Source organism: Cupressus sempervirens, chromosome 11 (assembly GCF_028749045.1).
Source record: "Cupressus sempervirens isolate cs-2001-9-10 chromosome 11, ASM2874904v1, whole genome shotgun sequence".
NCBI lineage: Eukaryota > Viridiplantae > Streptophyta > Pinopsida > Cupressales > Cupressaceae > Cupressus > Cupressus sempervirens.
The window spans coordinates 789,705,891-789,716,782 of NC_143128.1; positions in this window are offsets into that span (position 1 = coordinate 789,705,891).

A 10,892-nucleotide genomic window follows, 5' to 3' on the forward strand; every position below is an offset into this window, starting at 1 on the left:
TAGTTGTGAAGGATAAGGTTTGATGTCTGTTAGAGTGGGTAGCTTGTAGGTTAATAAGGGCATCAACATCTTGTTGGTTTCTATTCACGGTTGAAGTCAAATGAAACATCAAATGGTAGTGGTGTAATTTCACTGTGTGTGGATAAATCATAAATGTCTAGTGGATAAGTTTTAGACTACTTCAAACTTTATTTTGAGCATTTCCTAAAAGACAGTTGCTTGATGGTTCTCAATATTGTCTATTACAGAATGTGATTTGAGGAATCTTTAAATGCATGGATAAATTCATCATTTTGTGCTTAAATGTGGTAAGTACACTGTAAATGGTGAATTATTTTTTTGTGTCTTTTTCATTAACCATTTTTTTTTTTTTTTTGTCTTTTTTCAGATTCCAAAGTTGGTGGATTCTTTGGAGAGAGAGTGGATAGATGAGAAGCATAGTTCATACTTGGATTCAATTGAGGCATCATTTGTGAAAAAAATGTATGACAAAGAATATTGTTCTCTAGATTTGTTTGTCTAAACAATGAGGACGAATGGGGATGAGTATTGAGTGGGGTGATTAGCTCACATTAAATGAGCAACCATGTAGCCACATATAGCTTAGAAAATTTCAACACCTAGAAAACATGCAAGTGGAGTTGAAGATGAAGAAGACCGAACGATGACAAAATCAATCATCCACTACTCCATCCACTAATGTTTCCACACAATCCAAAATCAAAATAGGAAAAACCAACATACAACTCATATTGCTCTAATTGTCTTGCAAGCCTCAAGATGTAGTGTGGACCACCAATGCAAGAAGTGAACTAATTCACTTCAGCATAGGTACACACAAAACCAATTTTATTTTTACATATTGATTACTACATATTTAAGCAGTGATGTTACTTACTCCTCATTTGTGATATTTTAAAACAAATTAAAATTCTGTATAGAAGTAAAATTCATGATTAATTCATACACACAATAATTTATCTATATATTTTGTATTAAAATATAATTTATTCGAAAATAGAGAATTATAAGTAGTAAGAATAAGAGAGGATATGTTTGAGTGAAGTGATATAGTGAAAATATAATATATAATGATATGTATGATACTTTATAAGCACGGTCAAAATTACACGACTGGTCTTCATCAATTTGTAGATTTGCGTCTGCAGCTCGACACCCATATGTTTTGTTTTTTTGAGATGTTTTGGTTTTTGGAGATTCTATATGGGATCCCTAACAAATATGACTGCATCATCTCTATGTTCTCATGGAAATTTACATTGTTTCCTGAATGAAGATGTGCACAATAACCGCAGGAGGATTGCATTCACTTCAGATTTCCCTGTATGCTGAAAGAGTAATCATTTTCCAGGGATCAAAATCAAATTGTTCCTATGCTTAGTGAGGACACTTGTACATTTCCAGAGATCGTTGGAGAGGCATTTGCATGTAATGGCTTCCAGAATTGGAGATCAAACTCTGTAATGATGTGCAAAGACAATCAGACGAGACAAGAGAATGGCCTTGAGATCAAGATGTCGACCTCTACTGGGTATTGCCTCATAGGTTAGCTCATATTGTGTGTTGGGGGATGTCATTTTTCCTCTATTTTTCAGCTAATTTAAAGAAATATATGAGATGTTTGTGAGATATTTGTTAGATATTTGAACAAAGTGATAACATTCTCAAAATTGCAAAGGTAACTTTTAAAAATAATATCACTATGTGTGGTTATTATGCATTACATTATCAAAATATGAGCAAACACATTAAACCATATTAAGGAAAACTGAATTGAGTATAGTTTTAAATCAAAAACATTTCAAAGAATATGATCTAACGATAATATTTCTTCAATAAAAAAGTTATTTCAGATTAGGCTCCCTTTTTAATCATTCTGAAATGAAAGCATTTGTTCAGAAAAAAGTTTGATCATATATTGAATTTGATTTTAAAAAATTATACTTTTGATTGTGTGAATAATTTTTATCATCTATGTTTCTGATTTGATATAAATTATTATATATCTATTAGTCTTCTACATCTCTAATAAAATAAATTGTATTTAAAGACAGTCTACCATCTTAGCCAGCATGCTCTGTCTAAAGTCAGATTTTTGGAGCAAGTTGCTCAGAAAGAAGGAAACATATAACAAATCATAGCTTCTTCCTAATATGTTTAAAAAAAAAAATCTTTATGTCACTCTATTTTTATGGAAGACATGCTCTATGTTATCAACTTCTATGATGAGGAGCTTTAACCCCGGAAGGAGAAGTTTGGTCCACTTTGCCCAACACGTGGTTTGCTGAAAATTGTGTGCAACCCATGGTGGCTGAATTTGAGCATATGCATTGCTTCTAATGGGATGTTGTAACTAAATATGACTCTACAAAGAATTTTTTGAAGTTGATGGTCTTCCTCAACCTCTTGAGTTGATGCTGCAGTGTTTGGGGATGGGATTTTCTTGAGTGGACTTAAATTAGGCACCGACAATATAGTTTCCTATATGCACTACCCTCCATAAGAAACATAGGTGGGTGAATTTGAGGGAGATGGATTTATGTTGAGAGGCCTTACGAGAGTGTTTCTTGATATTTCAGATGCTTCAAATCTCCATAGACACAATCATGATCTTCTAGCCCTTGACTCATATGACTGTTCTTATAGTTTCTATATAGAATAGATTTCATGGTCTTAATTGATTCTCATTGAGCTAGTTAGATTCAAATTTAATCTAGAATTAGTTCAAAGTTATAATTGTTTTTTTTTGTTTGGATGGCATCGGACATTATTATTGTTTGCAATAATAACCCAAGAATCAACTTTAAAACTTAAGTTTTTTATTTTTATGGAAATTGACTAGGGACTGGTATACGTTTATCCTAATGAAAAAGGACAATCAAATACCGTGTTATTGGTCTTTTGTTACATCAAATTCTAAAAATGAATTTAAAACAGTCTGGCATGGGGGCGATATCTCAAGACTTAGCCATTAGATTTCATATATCATTGGAAATCCAATTTGCCAAAAGCTCACTAGAATGATTTTGAAAATAATGGTTTGTTCAAAAGTTATAGTCACCTATGTTTGATTCTATGTGAAAGTTATAAATTTCTTTTGTTAATAAGAATTATTGTGACTTTAAATAAGCAAGGTGTTGTTTGGCTAATTGGTTGTAGTACCAGAGGTTCTATGCTCCAAAATACTTGTTTATATTGTTGCATGCTAAAGACAAATTGAACCAACAACCTATATAAATTCAAAAACTAGACCCCTCTCTTGGTGTGGGGCTAATTGTATGGTGCCTCTTTATCACATATGCATAGAACAATTATTCGTAGATTGCTTGTTTATTTGTTTGCCCAAATTCTATGATTATGGTTTTTGCACTTTATTTGTTTTTGCACCTTAAATTGTTTTCAGTGGATAATCATTAATTTCTATATGACTGTATAACAACTTATATGTTTTATGGTTGTTTATTTTGTACTTGATAATGTCTTCTTTCAATAATACGATTCAATAATACAATTGAGGGAAAATTTTGAAATCTTGGTTCTTTTGGCTAGATTCTCATTGAAGGAAAGGAAAGGGAACATAATAGCTCAATATAATACTTTTATCTTATAGTTTGTCCAAATGTGAGCAACACAATTTTTAGGTGGCCTTTAATAAAGAAAATTGAATAGCTTCATACATCGAACTGTATTTCAATCTCCCAAATGTGTAATTCGCATTTTGCCTTTTTTGAATGATATATTTCAGCATCATTTGCACCTATTGTCCTCCAATTGTGAGTATGAAGACATTATTGAAAGTAGAAACCATTCTTGCACCTAGACACTTCATTATGCTTATTAAAGTTCAGTTACTATTGCCAACAATTCATCATTCTACCAACATTAGGGACATCACATTAAATCACTACAATCTAGTTGAGAGGTAAAAGAGAATTCCTTAAAAACATATACACGGTTTGGTAGTAGTTGTATGAATGATATGCTTGAATATTTGTACCATTGTAGCACAAATAAGATTTTTCAAGAAAACATTGTTGTATTTCTTTTTCAGTTATGATGTATTATTCATATGATTTTATTAAAAACTGTTTATTTTTAAAATTTTATTCTTGTATGAGAATTATGAGAGTATGCTAAATGGTTTGTAAGTATATCATCACAATGTCCATATCATTAATTGGCATTAATTTAAATGTAGCAATTTTACATGTTGAACTCTATTGTAGATCATATATAGAATGGAGTAAGATCATTCTTACATTGACATTTCTAACAAAATGTACCAACAAGCTACTACAAGATATCAATATGTGTACCAAACTGAGATTACTAGAATAGATAGTGGACCGCCTACAACTGTCCAAACACAACTGGTATTCTAAATTGAAACAATGATGATATGCAATATGTCTTGACTTCTATTTAGGGAAATACTCATGTCCACTGATATACAATAATTCACACAAGTAGAGTATAGGGCCTATGAGGAGGCCAAATGTATGCATACCTTATGTCTTATTGTGGAAACATTTAAACATTTCATTTCCAATTCCTAAATTTAACATCTTTGTTTATACTAAAGTTAAATGTATACAATTATTTCCTACTATTGCAAACATGTTTACTCTTTGCCTATTATTAATCACGTATGCAATTCTTCTATACAAATATGTTGCAAAGAAGGACAATTGTAGTCAAGGACTTCTTCAAAAGTGTGGACCTCCATAACATCCATAGAGAAGAAATATATAATGTAATAGCTACAAAATGGTCCCTAAGTGTGGACCTCCATAACATCCATGAATAAGAAATATATAATGCAATAGTTGCAAAATGGTCCCTACAACAAAAGAGACTAATTTCTTATAGGACATCACCAATGCAAAATTTTACCCATGTTGGTACAGTGATGCAGGAGTATCCTGGGTTTCCTTGCAATCTTGCACTTTTTGCTCTTTCTGCTAGTGACTACTGAGTTCTTAGTTGCTGCTGAGTTCCTTTGGTTGTTGAGCGAACTCTTTGGACACCAAGTCATTCTTAGTTGTTGTCGAGTTCCTTTGGTTGTCGAGTGAATTCTCTAGATGTCGAGTGAATCCCTTGGTTGTCGAGTGCCTTTGGTTGTCGAGTGATTTCCTTTGGTTGTTGAGCATTGGAGGATGCCGAGTTTGTAGTTGCTGCCGAGTGATTCCTTTGGATGCTGAGCTCATGTGGATGTTGAGTGCCAGTTTTCATTTGCTGAGTTGTTTACGTCTAGTTCCAGTTCGGGCCGACTCTGCTTGCATTTAATTTCTGTTAGGTAGCTAATATTTTTAAAGAGCCAACTTCTGGCCTTTCTATATTCTAGAATCTTCTGTAAGCCATTTTGGCAATATTTAAGGAAGTCTAAGGTTAGGTTTTAGGTAGTGAGCAAGGGATAAGTAGACAAAATCTAGAGGGGAGATTGCAAATAAAATATATGCCCTTGGAAGTGAGAATTTGAAGATTGTAATATGTTTTGGCCGTAACCCAGAAGGCCTTATAGTTGGGCATGCATGAAGATGTTTTGATGAATCAATAAAAGTATTTCTCTCTTCTTCCTCCTTTGGTTGTTGTTTCTTGTGTTTGCTTCCGTTGTGTTAACTCTTGTAGGTGCTTTGGATAGCTGGGTGAGCCTTTGGCCCTAGTTATTCTTCCCTTGCTTGCGTCATACAGAGACCCTTATGTTTTGGAAATGGTGACATGAAAAATATGCAATTTACCATAAATACATCATGTATCAAATGAGTTATGGTTCCATCTAACCTCAATACCTTCATAAGCAAAGTACATCACATTTCTACAAGGAATGGGTCAAGCGTGGTTAGAATAACTACTTTACATGCCACAAACCAATGCTATTGCCAGGCAACACCTACACTACCACACTTGCATCTATCATCTACAATTTGCATCTAAATCAAATAATATGGAATCAACAAGTAGTGCAACTGTAGGGACCACAAAGTTCTTATTTAATATTCTCCAAATGAAAACCCAAAAAGACCCATAAGAATTGGTTAATCCACACACACACAAAAGACATTTAGCTATGTCGTTACAACTTTTTAAAGAACAATAAAGACGATCCACTAAACATCACTTCGACGTACTTGTCGCACCTTACAGTGTGATTTCTAGTCATTAATTGTGTTCAATTATTTAAATTATAATTAGTTTGTTTATTAATTGTAAGTATATTTCTACAACTCATCGTAGTAATCTTTTTTTAACTTCTAGATGTAGATTATGTGTATCTTTTTGAGCCAACATTACAAGTCACACTGTGAACTATCATCATGAAAAAACAACAACAATGAGATGAAAATTATACAACTTGATAAAATCTTTTCATAAATCAAATATATTTGGAAAGAGGATAGTCATTATAATTGAAGTAAAATGAAAATGAATACAGTCTATAATTTGTTTGACAAATTTGGTGTAAATTATTTCTCCATTCTAATTTGGGATGAATTAAGATTCAAAATTGTACTCTCAACAATTTTGTAAATAGGTTTTGCATTAGGTGGACTCACTCGTGTGAATGTTTTATGTGGGCTGTGTAAGTACAAGCTTGTCCTTTTATTGTGCAAGGTCTTGTATAGTTGTAATCATATCCTTTGATGTGTTATGTCTTCTACTTATCTTGCAACTTATGCTTGTTACGAAAACTTTATATTTGGGATGAAGTGGTGCAACTTTGGAGACTTGTAGCAAATATTATTTAATGACATAACTCTCTTATTAATAATCATGTCGCATCAAGCATTGAAAAATGAGATATTATTTGCATTAATAAATGTAGAGTGGATAAAGTTACAAGGAAAACCTGATTGTATATTACAATATTTATTATTTACTTAAATGTTGTTGACTCTACTTATCTTTTTACATGTATTCATTTTAATTACTAAAATTAAGTATTGTATATATGTTTATCATACTTTAACTCTAGAAGATGATGCACACTTGAACTAAAGTAGAAATATAATAACTCAAATGAATCTTGGTCTATTGGTGAAGTTGAATGGTTTTAAATGAGCCTAGTAGAGATCAATTCTTATTGAGTAGAAGACCATGACATAACAAGAAACAAAGATAGGGTTATGCCACATGTTGTCTTATGGTCAGAGAAATTTTGGTTTGACGAAATCTCCAACAAAAAGGAAAAGAAAAGAAAACACAATGAACAAGCTATATCGATATTCCCATATACATAAAACTAAGGAAATTACATAAAACTAGCCTACAAACATACAATCTTACATTCTAGGCATAGAGACATGATTATTACAAAAGTTGAATTCTATTGCTTAACTCTACTATACTCATCTTGCTACTCCTAACAAAGAATAAATACAACACTTATATACAAGATCACAAGCCACAATTCAACCATACCAATCACATTCTCCAAAGATAAGAAAATGTATTACAACATATAGGTTATGAGCCAAATTTATAAGAACTCTAGATAATGTTGATATGTGGTGTGATAGTAGATAGAGGTCCACCATGAATGTATTAACATCAAACAATGTGTCATTGATCATCACAGATTGTGAAACACCATTGCAAGACCAAATTAATCCAACCTGGTCATTAGAATATGAAGACCAAAATAGAATCACACTAGTCTTAATTTCATCACGAAAGAACTAATCAAAATGCAAACCCAGACATAGATTTATCATGGTGTATAGAACATATCATAAGGATCACATGGAATAGATATCCAACTGGAATGATCACAATGCAAAACATAAAAATTGGCAAACAAGAGTAGGAATATAAAGAAGATATTTTTGTTGATGCAAGATTGCCAATTGTCCAAGGATTCTCCTTCGCTACGATTAAAATAAAATTAATCTAGTCATTGCAAGATTAAAAAAGTATTATTTGGATAAAAGAAAGTGCAAATAATTATTTTCTTTACAAGTGTAGCTTGTTTAATATGTTTATAATTGTGAATAAATGTATTTCATATCTAATATATTGGACAATGTTCTTTCTTATCTAATATATTTAACAATATATTTTCCTATTTAATATGTTGGACAATGGACAATGCCATGATACATTTATATATGTAAAAATCATACATTTGTGTGTAATTGAACTTGTATTCTTAAGCTTGCTTATGCTTAACCTTATACTTATTGTTTATCCCTATATTCATTACTTATCTAGTCTATACTTTATGTGCACACAATACTAATTCAATGAAACTTGTGTGTCTAATTTTTATTAATAACTATATTTTAATTTATAATATGATCCTAATAGACACTAATCCAACCTGAATATTTGACCTAGATAGTTTTTGTAGTTACAAAATTGTCCTTGGAATGACGATTTTGATCCTTCTAAATACAAAATTAAAATCAACTAGTTTAGCTAACTCAACCCCGTTTATATTTAGCTCTCAAGGTGAATATACACAAATCTCTACAATTTGTTAATACATTCACTTGCAAAAAAAAATTTGCACTCATTTTAGATTAAAAGAGATTCTTCTTAACGCACAAAGAATAAACATGAATAATATTTACATTTAGATTCTTTAAAATATAGTAAACTAATACACATTACACACTCATCCTAACATATTTGAATCATCTACTGATTATTCCAAAACTCATGTGCATGTTTCAAGTGCATTGCTTATCAATATATTGAAAACAAGAGCTCTGTTCAAGCTTGAGTCTTTGCCTTCTGCAAGGAGTCTGAAGTAGGGTTGTTATACATGTATCAGTGGCTAGATATTTACATATCTATCATATACGTATGAATGTGTATGTTTGCTGCTATAAAAACAAAATAAGAATTCCTTACACTTAAATTTGGCTAATCTAATAGATGCATATGCCATAAACTAATCTAAATCAACAAATCACAACCATACAAATTAGTCTACTTAACTCTAGAATCATAAAGAAAAATGAAGCAACACTAAATTTGATATTCTTAAGACCAAAAGTTAATATTTCTTTGTTTCTTTTTTACCTTCAATTCTCCACAAACTTTGGTTGGGTAAGTCTACATACTTTAAGAAAATTATGTCGCAATAGATCTGATCTTGTAACTTGTGAACAACTTTATAATTGGTTTAGTTTACTAATATCCTCTTGGCTAAAAGAATTGTTGGAATTTAGGAATCTTTATAATAGTTTTCACAAGCAATTTTGTATAAAAAGAACTCATTACCATGTGCTAGAATTATGTTCTCACATGGAGGCTTCAATTGAAACCATTGAAATGCTAGAGTTTGACTACAAGTACATATATTTGAATTGTCATGATGCTGAAATTCAGCCTACCTAAACAATTGAATGATATTGGAGAAATTTCTAGAAAAAAGATTCCAATATTCAAATTACATATTTGGTGCTTCATTGAAGAATGTACATTCGACACCTCTATAGTACCAAGAACAATTAGAATGTAATAGAAGTGATCGCTCCAATTTTCTCGAAGCCCATATTTAAGCCAAGATTTGAATAATCCTGAAATGCGCAAGGCAACAAGGAAAGCCACATAACAGTAGAACATATATAAAATCCTAGTAATTTTTTTAATATATGATTTTAAAATTTAAGTCTTAAATGGTTGACATAATCTTCTCAAGAATTGATTAAAGAGTTTGGTCTTACCGGCTCTTCAAAACCTCTTATAATGTTTTTATACAATTTTGTTAATGGTTTTGATTTATCTGTGTCTATATTTTAGACAATTCTGATAAGATCATGTTTAATGTTCTTATCAAAATTGAAAGTGGTCCAAAATGTAAATTAAAAAATATCCCAAGCGGAAAAAAAAAACTAGGAAAATCTTTTCTTTTAATCCTACTAAAGTCTTGATTGTAAAAAAAATTCCATCCTTTTGTTCTAACCGTAGTAAAGGCTTAACCATCCAAAACAATTATACTATTGATTTGGACAATTGAAAACCTCTAATCCTTGCTCAAAATAAATATTAGAGGCTCAAAGGCTAGTTATACACAAAAGAATACGCAGTGTTGCTAACCCTAATTAGATTTCTTTCCTGCAAGCCCAAGATGAAAGTTGATTACTACACCAACTAAACTAATAAAAATCATTTAGACACAAGAGGCCTACAAAAATAGTACACCATTGTGCTTTATAGAATTTAGTAGTACACAATTAGCATCTTTAGATAGCTAAGTAGAGGTTGATTGTAAAATGGTATTACAAATACTAAAGAGTTTTAAACCAAAAACATTCAACACAAAATACAAATACAAATCCTCACAAGACTGCAAATGTAACTAGGGACTAACATTTTAATCAACACTGATCTGTCTTTTAAACATACTCGACAAATAAATAGACTATTTTCAATTTTATATATGCTCAAATAAAAACTTTTACCTACAAATTTATCATGTTCCATCTTTGATTTTCAATGCCAAAAGGAGGTTTTATGGCTAGGCCCCAACAAAAATAAAACCCATGAAAGCAGATGTAAAGAGCTTGCTGCAACTCATGAGAAACAACGATGAAACAAAGTTCAAAAATTGGGGAATGTTGGAAATGGAGGTGTGAAATGAAGGACGAGACAACCACCTATTGTGCATTTGCCTTTATGTTACAGGTCATGAGTTTGAGTAATCGTGGGCACTTGGTTATGATTTGTACAGTCATGGGCTCTACTGGGGTTTTTCTAGTATTTTGCAGGGGTTTGACGATCTACTTTCTCCAGGGGAAGAGAAACAAGGTGATTGTGCACATATGCTCTATAAACCACAATCAAAGCCTATTCAAGGTCTTAGTGGAGGTTATTATTGCCAAGGATTTCACTTATTTACGCTATGTGATTTAACAATTTCTAGA